Source organism: Engystomops pustulosus, chromosome 4 (genome assembly GCF_040894005.1).
Source record: "Engystomops pustulosus chromosome 4, aEngPut4.maternal, whole genome shotgun sequence".
Classification (NCBI taxonomy): Eukaryota; Metazoa; Chordata; class Amphibia; order Anura; family Leptodactylidae; genus Engystomops; species Engystomops pustulosus.
Window position 1 is genome coordinate 174,574,955 of NC_092414.1, and position 18,620 is coordinate 174,593,574.

Sequence of the window (18,620 nt, forward strand, 5' to 3'; positions counted from 1 at the left end):
ATAATGTACCTCTTATGGGTCAATGTGTATAAAAGATTGAAGCGTCTGGGACACTGCATAACACGCAGAGCTGCCAAAATAATGACGTGGTATGGTTCCTCTTTTATTCCTCCTGAAAATTTATCATCTATAGTAAATTGTTTCAAAATATTTTCTTTTACAAATCCCTGAAGACCGCACTGATATTACTGTAAGGAGAGCACACAGTGCAAGGGTTAACCAGCACCATCCGCATGGTCTTGGGTAACACTTTGCGGTGTTGTGAAGGACCAGGTGCCACCCGGCAGGTTGTAAAACAAGTTGATCTCCTGTAAACAGGTGTTCAGTCTGAAGCGTTTGTTTTCTCTGGACAGCGATCATCATTTGTGCCGTTCCAGGCCAAAAACAACACTGACCTGCGAGCCGGAGCCAAGAAAGGTGATCATGTGTTTAATGGGGACGGTTCACTCTGGGGCCATGATGTACTGTGAGGTGTCATTCACACACCGAAGGGGTTACCTCCTTTACCTGCAAGATGGCAATGGCTTTTCCATTCATCTTATTTACTTTGGGATTTAACAAGTAACAGGAACAAGCTCTACCCCGACACATTGGGACAGAGATAAAGGGATTAGGAAAACCTTGGGAAAACAGATCACCATAAAACGGGGTCCTCATTTCACACCTTAGTGGAGCGGTATGTTTATCTCTGAGATAGCCAAGGTTTTTAGGCAAGAAACATGTGATTGGTACTAGGCTGGGGCATCATAGTGATATATGATACAAGGGGGAACAGTTTTCTTTGAGCACTGGCGTATGATGAAGGCCCCACCGTGCTGGATACATCAGGAGGCTCAAACCTTCTGATGTTAATGGCAGTGGGTGCTCCTGTGTAGCAAATTTGCTCCATTACCAGTGAACTTTCAGGCTTAAGAGGTCGCAGGCTAAAGCAAGTGCACAAGTGCAGGGCAGGAATGCCCCACACCAACCCTCTATACTGCCAACTCTGCCCCCTTCATGCCCACTTGGGATAAAGGGTAAAATACCAATTCTTGGTCGGTTTGCCAATGAATCACAATTATTTCAGGAAATTAACGTACAATCCCTAATAAATCTCTCCCAAGGAGCCTCTTCTTACAAGCAATCTATTTAGAAACGGTAATGATCTTATGATTTCTGGGGGTCTTAGCGTGTTCTTCAATCCCCCAGGAGCCTTCAGGCTCCTTAGCTTAAAATGAAAAGTTGCTTTTCAAAGGAATAATGCCATGGAGAACAAATGTGAGCAAGGGTCCTGCATCCGTGAGCAAGGGTCCTGCATCCGTGAGCAAGGGTCCTGCATCCGTGAGCAAGGGTCCTGCATCCGTGAGCAAGGGTCCTGGGTTCATCATGGTGCATTTTTCTGGTAGATTTCTTTTAAGGGCAGATAACATTTTAAAAGAAAAAAAAAAAAAACTTTTGACCATCTAAAAATAAAGTCTACATCATCAAGTATTGCGTTCTATATTCCCCCGGCTTTCAGGTCAGAGTAATACCCTGAAAAATGTATGAAAGTGCTCACGTAGAAAGCTTCTCCATAGTGATCAATTGTATTCCCGATGCCCTTGTCACATTGAGTCTTTATGAATCGCCTTGACTCATACTTTCACTTGATCTCAAAGGAAGTGTTAAAAGATGAATGGCGCTAAACAGTAATCAGAACGTTATGCTAAAAACACTAAATAATCGTCATGTTACAGATAAATAAATATGACGTGCGGCTGAGCTTCACTACATCAGCTGTGTTGTCCAAATTGTGGCAGGATAGGAAGTAAGGTGACTAGCAGGATCCGGATTTACAAGCAAATAAACTAAGACGTCACTACAATAATCTAGTACAATGTCATCGGATCAGCAGAGCTTACACTTTATTCATTCAATTTTCTCTTTACTTGAGGAAGAATCAGGAGATCACGTGCTATGGACGTGTACAAGTATATAAGGCTTCATTCACACTAGCACCCAGGCATTTAGTAGAGTACGCTCATATCATTAAGACAAAAACACACCACCTTCACCTCCGCCTGCCGATTCGCCATTTACCAAGCCTTGCCCCATCTTAACGCACCAAAACCGGCACGACCAGCAGCAGTCCCCGGCATTATGGATTGGCTGAGCCAGAATTTCCTAGGTGCAAAAATGGGACCAGGGTGAAGAGACCAGCAGATTCTAGGTAAAAAATGAAAACTCCGGCTGTAACACCTTTAGGCACCTTTGTCTTAGTTGACCAGATTTACTGGACCTTATGTGAAGTGCCTCTACTTTGGGGAATCACAATATTTTACCCCCAATGGGGTTAAGCCTCAACTTCCAGTTCTGATATTTAGGTCAAATCAATTTCTAAACACATCCAGTAAGTCAAAGGCGTGAAACCTATACTAACACGAGTGTTTTCACGTGAGGCGTGTATTAGTGACTGTCGCCATCTATACATCAGCACACGGATAATGATCTGTGAATCTGGCACCGTCTCCCCACACACGCACCCATACAACCCCGCCTAACGTCCATTCATAATTCTCTTGTTTGCTGGATGACGCGTTCCCCTTCCTGACTAGTAGAAATCATTGTGAAACGCACGCACATGTATCCCTGCACCTTACAAACACAGACACGGCTGGCACCGGCTGCCAGGGCTCTCTCTCACCAGTAGGTAGGTCATTACCCCCCCGGCTGTCGTCACTGGTGACCCATTTTCACCAGAGTGAACGTAATGGGTACGTTGCAGACGTCACCACCCGACCAAGGTGTATTTGAGCAGCTATCGAGCGCTCTTCCAAAAAGCCTTGTGCAAACAAACCATTTCGTCCTCACAGGCGCGTGCTCCCTACCGTGACAGGTGTATTAACCTTTACAGGAGCACCAGCAGCACGGCCTGGGACTCTCTTACTTTTACATGGAGAGATGTAAATGTCACATTGAAACCTTCTACAGGCGTGACATTATTATATACGGCCATCTGTGTTACTCCAAGCACTTTATAATGGAGACAGAACCAACACCAACATCACAGAAAGATGCCGGGGCAACACTTTCTAAGGAGACATTCACGTGAACCCTGCTTTTATCTGTGCCTTATCACACGTGCCTAAGAGCAGAGCTCAATTTTCAATTTCCCACAGCAGTTTTTAAAATCCAAGGCGAACCCTGATTGGTTTTCCTGGGAAACTACAACAGTTTTACCTCCGACACTTCTGACACATTTTCTGCATAGTTCCGTCTCGTGCACACATGAATTTCAATAGACCCAGGAACAAGTACATGTACAGGCAGTCCCCGGGTTACATACAAGATGGGGTCTGTAGGTTTGTTCTTAAGTTTAATTTGTATGTAAGTCGGAACTGTATATTTTTTCATTGTAATCCCAATGACAAAAATGTTGGATTGTCATAAGAACCAGGATTAACACTAAATCTTCATTACAGACATCTTTGATAAATGTTATAGCTGTTAATTGTAGCCTAGGACTAAAGTACAATATATTACCAATATCCAGTGGTCCGTTTGTAACTACTAATCGTATGTAAGTCGAGTGTTCTTAAGTAGGGGACCACCTGTATTTTACAAATCCATGTAGAAAACTTGAAGGAGGTCCTAATCCTGTACGAGCTTAGAATGTGATTACTATGGATGCCACACAGATGTCATGGATGTGCCCTACATACTTGTCGATGTAACACAATCATGTGACCCTTCAAGGGGATGGGATTAGCTAGTAATATCCCTTGCCAGGCTTCCATTTTTTGTTTTGTATATCTGCAAAAACAGACGACACATGGACCGTGTTTACTGACATACAGTTTAGCAATGCATTGCACACCGGTAACAAATAGACCACGAATCCATGTAGCTTATGTGGGAGAAAAAACTATGGGGCAGATTTATGAACAGAGACGTAGGGCAAGACAGTGCAGAGTTAGGCTACATTCACACGGACGTATGAAAACGGCCATATCCGTACAGTTCCGTTTTTTTACGGATTACATACGGCCACATTCATTTCAATGGACAATACGTTTGACCATTTATGTTGCCGTTGTTAACTCCGTTCCGTACCGTACTGTATACTAGCCGTATAAAAATATAGAGCATGTCGTATAAAATACGGGTTACATACGTGCTACATACGGATGAAAAACGTCACGTATATACAGCCCGTAAATACGGGACTGGAGAAATCATACGGTCATGTGAATGTAGCCTTAGACTGTTTTCACACAGCCATCATGGGGATGCTTACTTGCGGCCAGATATTTGCCCCCATAGACGGCTTTGGCTCCTGTTGCTGCTACGGTGCCACATGTGTGTGCACGGGGAATAGATGGAGCATGTGGGCGCTGTGCTTCGCTGTGGAGAAGGGGGCTGGGCGAGCATATGTGTGTGTCAAATGAGCCTTCGACTAGACAGTCTAATGGAGGGAAGCACAGTGGTTTAATGGTTAGCATTACAGCCTTGCAGCGCTGGGGACCTGGGTCAACATCTGCAAAGAGTTTGTATGTTCTCTTGTGTTTGCGTTGGTTTCCTCTGGGTCCTCCAGTTTCCTCCCACTCTCCAAAATATACTGGTAGGATGATTAGATTGTGAGCCCCATTGGGGCAGGGACCGATTTGTAGCACTGTGTAATCTGTGTGCACTATATAAATAAAGGAATTATTTTTAATTATTATCATTAATGCTGCACAAGTTTCATAAAAGGCCTCATTCAGACGGCCGTTTGGGGGAAACTGCCCCATAGACTTCTATGTCTCCTGCTCACAATGCAATGAGCACAGGGTGCGTCCCTGCATCGTGACTGCAGGGGCAACCATACTGCAAAATATACATGTACCATATTTTGCCAGATTTGCAGAATTTTGAAAATCCAATGGTTGGTGGGACAAAAAAAAAAAAAATGCCTCGAGCTACAATTATAAAGATCCTTCTGTGACTTTTTTTGGTAAACAGATAACCAATTTAATATAAATATATACACCTCTGTTTGCTAGCCAGTCCACAATATCATATTTTATCCTGTATGGGAATGTATTTCATCAGATTATAGTAACCAGATGGAGAATTCATTGACTTGCTTAAGAATTCAGGGGTTTTCCACTCAAACTGGGCCTAGTTCAGTCCATGTAACACAGGAATTAACCACATAACTGCCAGTGTATGAGATATATACAGGTAGTTATAAATTATTTTCAGCCTATTGAAGTTACCCCGGCCGGTGCCCTTCAATATGGGGGACCTAATGCATTGCATTACTTTAGCCTTCATTGTACAACACGGGCATGGATTGGGGGGGTCACATAACATACACGTGAACCATGTTTACATGCAGCAGAGGTGTCACTGACGTTTTCAAGGAAAAGTATTCATGGACACTCCAGGACATCCGGAATGTTTCCTGTGTTTATGTACATCATTACCGCTGCAGTGTTCATAAGCCAACATCTACTATAAAGACATGGAAGACGAGCTCCCGCTAAGGTATTTTGGTGTAAAATGGGGGGGAATGTGGAATAGCAAAAATATTTACATTTTGCTCCGGAAAATACGACATCTGGCCTTGTGTTGGAGGCAAATTTTGGCTAGAAGATGTTAAGGCGCAGACACAGGCCCTTAACCTTGTGCTGCTGGATTAACATCTTTTAACCTTTTTGTAGAAGTCTCCAAGAGACTTGTCCATGGCTTTATAGCTGCTACATTAAGGCTGGTTGACACGGCTGTCATTGGTCCGTGAATCCCGGACCATTCAGTGTCCTGTTTGAGACCCAGAGAAATATGATAAAAGAGGTCCCTTGTTCCCTGCTAAACAACAGCGTCAACACTGTAATCCTGAAGGGGAAGTAGGGACTCCTTGTATCATATCACTATGATGAATGGAGTCCTGTTCTCTGCACTACGTCCGGTCCTTTATTCAGACATGATGTGTGATTCACAGAACAACCGGCTGTGTGTTTAAGCACTTAGAAAGAAATCAACCCTCAAAATCAAGCATGGAAACCAAGGTCACTTACTCATAAAAATATTACCAAGGTCATGGTGCCTGGGTCTATATTTGTTATCGATGGCCTCCTTCCTTCTAAGAGCAACTTTTAAAAGTATGCAAATTTCAGCACCCAGTGAAGGGTTAGAGAGCTCCTGCACAGTGTAACAACCTGTGAAGCTGTAGCACAGAGGGACTCTGGGAACACCCCCTAAGGGTTTCTGGCTCATTAGCCCAATTTTAAAAGTTGATTTTAGAAGGTAAGAGGCCATGGATCACAAGGCACTGATCTATGAGTAAATGTCCCTAGTTTATCCATGCTTTATTTTGATCATAATTTCCTTTAACCATCACTTTAACGAGAACGATCTACAGTACAATAACCAATTCAATAAAAATGTGCAGCTTGCAGATTAACATTAGAAAAGGACAAGATCTAGGGCACTGACCCTCACAGCGGAGTTAGTCTAACAAAGTAAAATGTCAGGAAGTTTATTTTTTGTGGCCATTACACCAGGGAGATATGGGGTCCATTGGTGCATAATCGGGGATAGCCATCCTTCTGTGCGCTGCAGATTATAAATCAATGTTGCAGATTTCAACTGAAAAAGGGGAACACAAAGTTTAGAAACAGAATCGCCGCACAGTTTTATGGATATAAGAGGAATGAAACAAATCAATTCACAATCAATTTCTAACAATCACAGCAATTGTCACGTTAGTGCGGCTTTCCAGGCTGTGTGGTGGCCACTACTACAAGGGGCCGTACCCTTAGGCACTACATCCTACCACCTGATACCACTTTGATAGAACAAATCCACAAGTAACAGTCACTAAAATCGCTACCAATCCATGGAAGACTGTGCTTTGTAACTCCTCACCGTGTGAACTTACCCACATATGCTGTGCATACAAGAGCTCCGAGACCTGAGCTTCCTTCCATATGTTTTTGCCAAAAAACAACTGGATTTCAGAGGAAGACTGAAAACCCAAAGGACAGGTTTTCCTTCTTCTCTCTCATGGAATCCAACCACATTTTTGGCAAATAAGGAAAGCAAAGTTCAAAGACTCTCCTGTAAACAAGTTCTTACACTGTAAGCTGGGAAAACACATGGATCTATGCTTTTCACAACATGGGTATCCAGAAGAAGACAAGTGCAGGAAGATGCCCGGCCGGACAATAGATCCCTCAAACAATTCATTGCTAGTACGTGCTACTATTGTCTCTGTGCCATCTAAAGTAAAAAGTAGAAAAACACAATAGTGCAATACATCATTCATGCTTGTACAGTGTTGCAAAATCAATTTGGAAAAGCTCCCACTCCGATCGCAGCTTTCCCAGACCGTCTCTATAGCAACCAAAAGGAGGATGTAGATGAAGAACCAACACTGAACTATTACGTGTCTTTTATTCACATACATTTGATAGAAAGGGAAAAGGTAGAAATCACTTTAGAAGGAAATCTACCATCAAAATTTATCATGACACAGGCACCGACTGTGGTAATCATCTTATATACATTTGTTATCCATGGTGCCCTTCCTTCTAAAATCAACTTTTAAAATTATTCTAATGATGTGTGGTTACCTTCCTGTATCTTCAGAGCATGTTACACGGCAGAAGCACTCCCCCCCCCCCCTCTCCTTCAGACTGTGTGACATTACAGCACAGGGAGGGGAGGGGGAAGTACTGGGGGAGACAACAGACAGTAAAGCCAGAGCACTTAGGGACTCTGGTAACACCCCCAGGACCCCCTTCTAGCTCATTAAAATATTTTTAAAAGTTGGTTTTAGAAGGAAAGAGGCCATGGATAACAAATCTAAGATTATTATAGTCATGGTGCCTGGATCTAGGAGTAACATCAACATTTGCAAAAGAGTTTGTATGTTCTCTGGGTGTTTGTGTGGGTTTCCTCTGGGTCCTCCAGTTTCCTCCCACACTCCAAAACATACTGGTAGGTTGGTTAGATTGTGAGCCCCATTGGGGACAGGGAGTGATTTGGCAAGATCTGTGCAGCGCTGCATTATCTGTGTGTGCTATATAAAGGAATTATTATTATTACTATTATTATTAGCTTCCCTGGTTTATCCATGCTAGATTTTGATTGTAGATTTCCTTTAACTATTTGTCAAGACTATGCTTTTTCCATACAGTAGATGCTGCCCAAAGAGATGTCTAAGCTTTGATATTACATAAACGGGGCAATAACCCCAGTACTGTCAGACCAAAATATCAACACATGGATGATAATGGAATGGCCGAACACCTTTAACCCAATAAGGCATAAAATATAAAAGTTGCATGGCCATTCTGGTTATGCAAGTCACACTACCTCCGGAGCAGGGTGTTAGGGTGAAGCAGAAACCGACAAACACACAAAAACAAAAAACCCTTAGCAGCTGGAGGCTGAGGTGTCACAACAGGTAGAGAATAGGATAATTGCTGTCAATCCTCATTAATCCCTCCCCTTTCATGTGTCTTCCCAATGTATTTGTGATTTCCATGTGCAAAAACCTGCTCTACACCACGGCCGTGCTCCCACGCAAAACTCCAGTGAGCCTGTCACATCGGATCCCGCTCCAACCTTCCTGTCTGCCTATTTCGACATTGTTCCCAGGCCGAAATAAAATGAAAGCTGAAATGTGACGTCTTGTCGAATAACACAAGTTCCCAGAGATGGTTTTGCATAAAAGAAACTCTGATATTTTGTTTCCTATAAATTATGAAGCACCCTGACATTAACAGGAGCAGAAAACAGGAACTCGGCGGCTCACATGGCTACATGTATTATCAATGATCACCGGCCAGCTCCGGGCAACAAAGTCACTACCAAAAATATAACTCTTTAGCAAACCGGTTAAGTGGACACGGCAGCCCCAGCCCAGCCACAAACACCAAGGTTGTTTTAAATCTCTATCTGGATATTTAAGGCAAAAGAAAGAAAATCTGTGCATTGCTCTTCAACGTTCTTTAAACACATCACAATTGTATTTGGGAAAGACGCCGGACTGGCGTCTCCGTAAAGAGCAGGAGGACCGTACGGCTTGGCAGACGATAGGTAGAGATTTACACTTGCCTGCTGAAGACGCCAGCCTGGAGGCGCTTTGTAAGGCTATACCAACATCCTAGGGCCTTCTGCACAAGGTTTTGTGAACCCGCTAGAAACTAGATTATGCATATATAAAATATATAATGTATATAATATATAGAGGTTACCTCAATAGGCAATGTTGTGGTATAGAGGGAACCTCCATGGTGCCTGCTGCAGCTTTTGGTCTCTGGTTCATCTGGTCCCATTGGACTAGAAGTGTTGACATCACATTCATTAGGCACAAGTCAATCCCTGGTCTCAGTTTCATATGGTATGGTATGCATTATCATTTGGGATCGTTCATGTGCCAAAAAGTATGCCAACAACCACAGCTCTGAAATCTAATTCCATACGTCTGACGCCTTGAACCGGCGTGACAAGATCTTCACCTAGGGAAAACTGTAGCCCAACAAAGCTTAGTCCTTCCCACATGATGGCGGCTGCAACACGACAATCACAAGGATGACTGATCGGAACAGAACATTTATTAGGAGGTTGGATCATTTTCGGACGGAGTCGTTTTGCCCGATCACACATAGAAATGATTGCAATCATCAGACATTTCCTCTTGGCTTCTAAAGGGTTTACATTGGCTGATGTTCCCCTCAAAGTCTGAGCCCTGCAGATAAATCCTGCCATTCCCTGCCGTGTAACAAAAAAAAAAAAAAAAAAAAAAAAAAAAACACACTATCCCCTGTGTACATGCTACCACTCTCTTGACCAGAGGGATCATATGTCAAGCATTCAAATATTAATGGACCCAAATTCTCCAATTGATCATAGCATGTCCCGTGTCCTTCCCAAAAGGGACCCTATAAACAGATGATCTGAGCATAGTACACACACCGCCTGCCGGGTCACACCTCACCGCTTTGAAGTCTTTGTTCCTTGCAAGCCTTTGTTAGTAGCGGCCCACAAAATGCTTCTCAATAAGGTTTGTCTGTTCTTGGCGCTCTATCCCATGGCACAGTCCAAGACGTTCACGTGTAAACAGCCATCATTGACATTGCAATTTCCAGTGGCTAATATGTTAGGAGAGGATAAGAAAGTTGGCAGCACTACGAGAATCCACGGATCTTCCTCCAAAAGATTAATATAAATTTCAGTCATCCCTAACACAACAGAAATAAAAAAAAAAAACGAAATTGTTGTGTAAGTTATGAATGTAGCATTCCCAATTTAGAGAAGTATTGGATTATGGGAGAAAAAGGTTGTTAAATACTACAATCAAAAGTATCAATTGAAAATGATACAGTCCTATTAGTTTTAAAAAGTATATATCCAAAACTGACATTAGCTCTGTGGGCTGCAGTCCGTCTTGGGAGACCAAGGAGGATTTATGAGGAATCCTCTTACATGTGCTAAACACTAAAACAACTGCAAACAGCCGCTAGCACCTCCCCTTTATATGTTAATGTGCATGAGGCTATAGGCTCCATTTGCACGACTGTATTTTTGGCAGAATTTGTAGTCGGTTCATTGACTTCTAGGACACCTGGTCGTGGGGTGACCACACACAAAAAATAGAGTAAGTCCTATTGTTGGCCAGATTTGTGTCATAGATGCTCAACTTCCTATGGAGCTACCCCCTTCTCCATCCGGCCATGTGCTTCGCCCAGGTTCCGACCGGCTGAAGCACATAGTCGTCTGCATGAGGTCTTCGGGAGCAAAATCTACTGTTAGACATTGTAGCGTCTAGTCTCCATCCACCGAGGTCTGAGAATGAGAGATGGAGCTTTCAGAAGTAGAATACAAGTCATTTAATGGGAAAACTAGTTATTCCTCATGTACACTCACTGTTCTATTACCTACACTCTAGAAGGTTATAGAGCGGACACAGGTATGAATGCCCCCATGCCCTCTTAATGGTAGCAGCCCACCTAATGAGAATCACCAGGTAGTCCTCCCTCTCCCACAGCCGGCTCAGCGTACACAGATAAGTGTTTTATGAATGAATTAGAGGAGAAGAAATTGCAGTCCTCGCTGGATCTCACTAGATTGTATGCCTCATTCATGTTGTTAAATTGATAATATTAACCTTGCTTTGCTCAGATGCATTAAGAAAGGTCTGGATTCCCAGAACAAATGCAATTAGCCAACGTCCATTCACTTCAGCAACAATGGTAAGAGACAGGATATGATTAGATGTAATCAGGAGGCCATCTACATGGGGCAGAGCAGATAGCGTGCCTTCATTCATTCATACACTCATTCAAAGTGGGGTCTTCTAAGGACACGGCACAACCGAGAAAATGGAAGATAAGACGGAGACAAAAAGAAGGAACAAGGAAAAAGGGCAAAAACCTGATGGACCATAGTGATAATCCCACCTCCGCATCAGACTGTGAAGGGACACTCCCCTTCAACAAGGAGAATGGTGACGCCCAATTGTCAATTTATTAAAAAAAATAAATAAATCAAACATTATATGCACAGGAACACAGGAATTGATGTTGTGTGAGAACCTACTGAGTAAGGCTACATGCACACAAGCATGTTTTTGGGTCGGGTATAGATCACAGACCCATGTATTTCAATTGTCTCATATACATGACCGTGGTTTCCACGGCCCCAGTGTCGACTACCCAAGTCTCAAATGATGGAGCAGCTCCAATTCCTGCCCGTGTTTGTGTGACATTACTTCTTCCGATAACACACAGGACACATCCAGCAGACCATGGGCCCATTGTTTGCCGTTTGTGATACGCACACATTCAAGTACATGTGGGCTCAGACATGTCACGAGAGAGGAGAAGTCTTTAAGGTTTGGTACGGTTATTTGTCCCCATTCACTCCAGGGTAATTTTGCTGGACTACTGACAAACTTGATCTTAAAATTGGAAGACGATAGTATAATGGACTGAAATAGAGAAAAAAAAAATGCATGTGCGTTTTCTACTTTGTATTTACTTGTGCAAAGTGAATGGCCCCATGTACAGGGTACATGCAAGGACGCCCAGACATTATTTTTGGGTACATAACTTAAGAAAATCGGCAAAATGGAACTGAATGGATGCACACATCTTTGATGGAAACCACGTAGCAGAAGGGATGTAAATAGTTAATAGTTCAAACAGGCAGAATGACAGAGAAATGAGTCAGAATTTAGGGAAAAAAATCAGGCGAGTACACTGTGGTTAGGACCTCAAAACAAACCAACATCCTCTGGGTGACTCACAAAAGTGAAAGGTCTACAGGCCCAGGCGTCGTACAAAGGAAAGCCTTTGTCTGTGTCTACAACATGCTCACACTGATCTCTCCGAGATTTCTCTCCAAGGTTTCACAAATCTCTGCTTCATGTTCCACTAGGAGACATCACCCCTGGCCAAAACCAAAAATAGCTCAATGGTGGAAAAATTGGAAGAGTCTACCAAGCCCATATGGATGGTTATTCTTATAAGCTGGTGGCTAAACACTGGTCCAACTGACAACTATTCTTAACTCTTCTATTAAAATGGACATTTTGGGGGAGTGAGGGGAATCTTGTGAGAGAACAACAACTTGGCCATGTGTATATACCAAATCTTTGATTATTTATTTAATGCCATATAGGGAGAGTTCATCCAGATCAGCTTAAACCTAATGTCTACAGGTAACCAGAAGATCAAAAAAAACCTAAATATGCAGAGCCAAGTTATAAAACACGCGGGCCGCATGTGCCATGAGGTGGGGTGAAATACCCGCCTCAGGCAGCAAATCACGGACCCCTGTTGGAGGACGGCAGATTGCCAGTAGTTCTGACTTGCCAAACGCTGGCATGTGTGTAAAAAAAAAAAAAAACTACATCGGCGCCTTTAAGACGTCGATGTAATTGGAGAGGCAGAGCAGTGCCGCTAGACTTGCCAGTGTGCGGTGCTCTGCCGGACACAGGCCACAATGACGTCATCACACACTCCGGCCTGTGTCCACTCTGTCGGCAGGAGAAGACAAGGAGGTAAGTTTTAAGGTTTTTTTTTATCGTTTACGATCTACAAGGGGTGGCTATGTGCTAGTTGGGGAGGGTGGAGCTGTATAATATGCACTAGGGGGGAGAGCTGTACACTATGTGCTGGGGGGGGCAGAGAAGCTGTATATTATATGCTGGGGGGAGCTGTATACTATTTCAATTGCAAATTTTCAAAAAAAGGCTATAAACAGCCCTGAATCTACGAGATACATATTTAATTACTACCAGGTAATTATAGGAACAGGAGCCTATGTGAAGGAAGAAGTGGTGCATCGACCAGTGCAAGAAGTGAATGAGGACCCTTTCACATGAGGCATGCGCGGGCCCAGTGATCCAGATTCTTATTGAACTCTGCTCTGTGGATGAATTATTCCTTTATTTCTAGAATTTTCCAAGTGATACTTGTGATTTGCAGTGCAGACAAACAATGCAAAATTTGTTATGTTTGCCAAAAATCGAAGCGATGATCCTCCAAGCCAGAATGATGCTGCAGTCACCCATGTTACCCTGCTCGCCAAAATGTGATCCCATCACTATATATAGACTACAAACAGGCTGCTGGCAACATCCAACTGGCTACTTCAGCCTAGTATACGTCCATACTCTGTATAAACTTTAGGTGGTCTTACTTAGTAAGGCGATCGTGTCCCACTCATTTCTGTGCACACTCCATCCCTCTGTTTTGCTCTGCTGCCCCCCGTTTCGGAGATGGCAGAGATGTCAGCAGCGCAGACTGGGCTCTGATGTTTCTGTACAAATGGGAAGTTTTTCCTCTGCTGGCTTGCAAGTTATTTTAATCTTTGCTGTGCTACGGGAGCCAAGCAGATGCTACAGATTTTGTCCGGCTTTGGAATTCCATCTGATGCAACGCGGCAAACACCTCCGGCAAGAGCCGCGCGTGACATTCCAGCGCGGTGCAACCCCGTACTGCTGCCGTACACATAAACAGGAGGTACCAACATCTAATTCCAGAAACATTCTCTTCCAGCATCCCATAAAATACTTAATAGAAGAAGGCGGCAGCGCCATTATGGATACGGCATACCAGGAGTCACATAAACCTCCGGCTTTCATCAGCGATATCGATTAGGATTCCTCCAGCAGCCTGTGACCTCTTTTGCTCACTCAGTCAGTTTTCTCTATTTCCAGAAACCGCCGTTACTTTGTGTCGGGTAATCTCCCTTAAGGACGGGGAGCGATTTCTACAAATCTATAAGTAAACAGGAAGCTCTGCTAATGCAGACACCATGCAAATGGAATTACAGACTATTTGGGGGAATAGATTCGGTTGCAACGTTACAGATGTTTTACGGATGGGTCACGCCAGGCAAACGGAGCTTGGTGACCCCCCTATGGGCAGGATAGAGGCATGGGTATTTCATTTAACCTTTCAAGAACCAGAATAACAGTAAATGTACAAAGAGAGTGGGGCGAGGCGGTGGATTGGAGACAACCCATCTGTTCGGCAGCGTATCACACCCTGCCTGAAGTCTGGAGCTGTTTGGGCAAAGAATCTCGCTGCTTTGTTCACACACACATTCCTATGGGATGACAAGCACTGCCCACTGGGTTTCTAAGGGCTGGGGCCTGTGGGTTTTTAGAACTCTGCCCCCCCCCCCCACCCCCAGTGACTAAGCCGACAAATATTTCAGGCCAATTACATATCTTTTAACCCATTCTTAGCCATCCCTAAATAGAATGACATAAAACCGCCATCTATTAAATACTTGACTGAGCTACCAATACTCCTATCACATGTCCTAGACACCTAAGGAATAGGAACCAAAATACACCTTCATGTAAACCAATTGGGCATCTGAAAATATACATTTCATTTCATTTTTTTTTTGATCAGGATAAGCAAGATCAAACTGGGGCAGTGTGAAAAAAAGGGGGCAAAGAAGAATTTAAAATAGGGCTGGGGGGTGCATTGAGCGATGCCCACACAGCTCTATGTAGATAAAAACCTAAAGTAGAAAACAATTCCATAGGGAAAGTATCACCGGACACCCCCACCACCCCAACCCCATCATAAAATCCAAACCCATCTCCCTTTGCACCGCACATCACAGTGTGGAGGTCTTCAGAGCCAAAATCTTACCCATCCCGGGCATTGTTAATGGACATTAAGGCAGCAGTGGTTTCTTCATGTGGCCTGCTGACGGTACGGGTGCATCCATACAAAAAAAATGTACATGATTTTGCAATGCCTTTCTTATTGTTACATACAGGTGCAAGTGCAATGTGTTAAATGAAGGTACATATTGTAAAGAGGGATTACAGTACTACTCTGCTATGGGTACAAATAAGGGAGTTGCACACAGACACCCACAGGTCTTTATGCTGCCATATGTTACCTCCAAGGCTTCACTAAAGAGGAATAGACCTCTAACATACCCTGAACAGGAGTCTATGGGGCCCCACAACACACCCTGAACAGCGGTCTATGGGCCCCCCCCAACACACCCTGAACAGCAGTATACAGGTGTACGCTGTATTTCTCATTTCAGAAGAGGAGACGAGTTCCACACGGTGCCTCACATGGCCTAAGGCAAGTTGATTTAGTGACGGACTCTCTCCGCCACCATATACTAGTGGAAGTACCCGTTTCTTTTAGTAAATAAAAAGGGGGGGATAAGAGCGCAGAATCTGCACTTCTCCCGAGCAGAGTAATGAAAAGACGGAGGTTACAGGCCCCGGGGCCAGGAGGTGGATTACTGAGCCTTTCAGGATATGGAGATGAATAGAGAACCTCCTGACTTCCTGCAGCAAACATCAAAGCAGGGCATATAAAAATGTACAAACAAAGGTGTTAGGAGAAAACAGGCAGGCACCGAGCCCCCTACACAACGCCCCACACCCAGGTAGCTTCTCGCCCCAAACACACAAATTAAGAGCTTTCCATTTCATTAGGAGAGAAGCTGCCTTAAAGAGACCTCTCCACCAGGCACTGGCGCTCTTCATTTTCTTTCTGCCTTTTGTTGTAGGAAGCATAGCCATTTTGTATAAATGTCAGTGAAGACGCCTGGGAAAAAAATGTTACAAAAAAATAGGGGCTTAATTGTTTGTTGTTGCTGGACAAAAAAAATAAAAGCCATAGGTTCTTTTTTTGAAAAATATTTGATATGAAAATAGAATTCACGGTACATGTCAGAGACTTTCCGAGGCCACAATTGCTTGAGATTTTTTGGCTACAAATAATAGGATGTCAGTGAAGCATTCATGTGTTCTCAATAAAGATAAGGAGCTGCCTGACACCTCTGCCCGCTTATCTCCTTTGTCAACTTAAAGTTGTTTCAGACGACCCAAAATGACAGACTGTACCCTGGCCAGATTTCAAGAACCGAACACAGTCCGGTGGACATCCTTATGATGTAAGGAGTCCCTTCTTTGGTCCTGTAATTATGTTCACAATGTTCACAAGGAAGAAGGGACTCCTATAATATGATGTTCAGAGTCCTGTCCCCTGCACTGTGGTCAGTCCGTGATACAGGACACAGCACAGTCCTGGATTCACAGACCAACCAGGATTGTCTGAAACTGGGCCATTGCTCTTCAACGTGACGGGCAATTATTCGTCCTTACCCCAACATCTATTTCCTGGCCCCCAACGCACATTACCCTAACGTTCATCCCCTTTTTAAGACAGCAAACCAAAAGCAAGAAAATAAACACTGGATGTACAGACCTGGTATAAGACATAATATATAAAAAGCAGAAGGTAAATCTATAGTAAGATCAGCTGTATAGTAATTGGAGACAAAGAGACAAAGGTGAAGCAGAACTCCTGGAGACAAGTAACCAATTCAATAAGCAGCAGGAGGAAGTGCCAAATAACCAAATATACAGAACCGTCCACATATTCATTGCAGTGTCTGGGCCGATCAAGTATATATATATTATACACACACATCATACTAGATAACAAGAAGAACCTGTTATACCAGAAGCAGAATATAAAACATATAGTTAAAAGAAATCACCCTACAAATAAAACACTGTACGGGACAGATTTTGCATTACACAACACTGATTTGCAGGGATATTGAAAGCTCCTCAACCCCTAAATTTGTCACCATTTTCTATACTACCTTCACATTCTGCAACGTAAATATATTGTGAGTGCAGCCAAGGGGCGCACCACGTGCCGCAAGGATCAGCACCTCCCATCATCCAGCGATCACAGCCCGACTATATTGCTGGCTATAGGAATCTCCTCCGCCTCTGTATATTTCTCCAATAAACTCTGCAGTCATTTTTTTTTTCTTGCCATGAACTGGCGGCAATGGAAAGTCTATAAATAGTCACTGCAGCAAATCACAGAAGCTGGATGTACGCTGCAGCCGCCGGGGCCATCAGTGGTCCATACATTGTTATTGTATTCATATCATTAGATGGTCCTCACAAGTACCTGCAGAAGGTGCACACCAATCTACCCTCCTCACTTGCCCAATGTCTCGTAACCCTTTCCACGTACAAAGGTGCAGTCTAGTTCATACAGGGGCAAAGTGCCCATCACACACAAATACAATAAAAAAATAAAAATAAAATACTTGCATAAATTGGAAGAAAACTTTCTAAATTCCAACCTGTAATGATTAGATACAATACAACCTGTGCCAAATTCCTGATACAGTGATACAATATGGATTCTACCTGCAAAAATCCACAGGGAATATCTGGAGTGTTGAGACTCTTTGGGAATCGGGGGACAACGGGGGGGGGGGGGAACCTTCATGTAACAAGTACTGATATCTCGTATACATCTACATTTCAGTAATATCTAGTTACCAATCTTTTCACCAATTTCCAGGAGTATTAAAAGAGGACGGCAACACAGAACTTTAATAAATGTTCTATAAGAGACATGTTATTGGAGCAGATACATCCTCTGTAAACACTACACTTAAAGGGGGTTTTCTGCTTATTTCTACTGCTGATCCATCTATAGGGAACATTGTTACTATGAGATCAGTCAGTCTGATAACTGGCCGACACTGGAATCAACCAACCAGAAGAATAGCACCATCCTTTGTTTAGTGGCCAAGCTGTGCTACTGAAGCTCAAATCCCATTCACTTTCCAAAAATCTAAACAGCTACCATCCCTGCACACCAATAATAAAACCGCTGAACGTCTTTGACTACCTTATTATTTTAGGATATATAAAAATAGCTATTCCCCGCAAAAACAGTGGTTTATTTTCAGAAAATAATCCCAGTAAGGTCAGAGATGAGGAGGATGCCCCCCCCCCTCCTCTCTTAGAGGCTAATTAAATATTTCCCTGCAGCCACAATAATAATAATAAAAAAAAATTAGATTGTAAGAAACATTTGGCAGCGGAACACAGTCTGTTCTAAGAGGAGAGATCGAGAAGGGAGAAAATTCATCCATTGCTAATATACAGAGCAGGGGCACGGATCGAAGGGACCGCGGCGCGGGACATCGGCGGCGCCAGAGGTGGTAAGTACATGTTTATTATGTTTAACTAGCCCTCCCCAGCCCGGCCATAAAAAGATTTTTTAAACCCGGATAACCCCTTTAAGGGAATGGAGGGGTACAGGTTGCCTTCTCCTAGGTCCCCGTTTCTCATTGGT

At 43.4% G+C, this 18,620-nt stretch overlaps 1 protein-coding gene across 1 annotated transcript in view; it reads right to left on the reverse strand.

The window, feature by feature from the left end:
- The window catches only part of IGF1R (insulin like growth factor 1 receptor), a 110,796-nt gene that overhangs the window by 68,766 nt on the left and 23,410 nt on the right, over window positions 1-18,620 (reverse strand). The window lies entirely within an intron of this gene.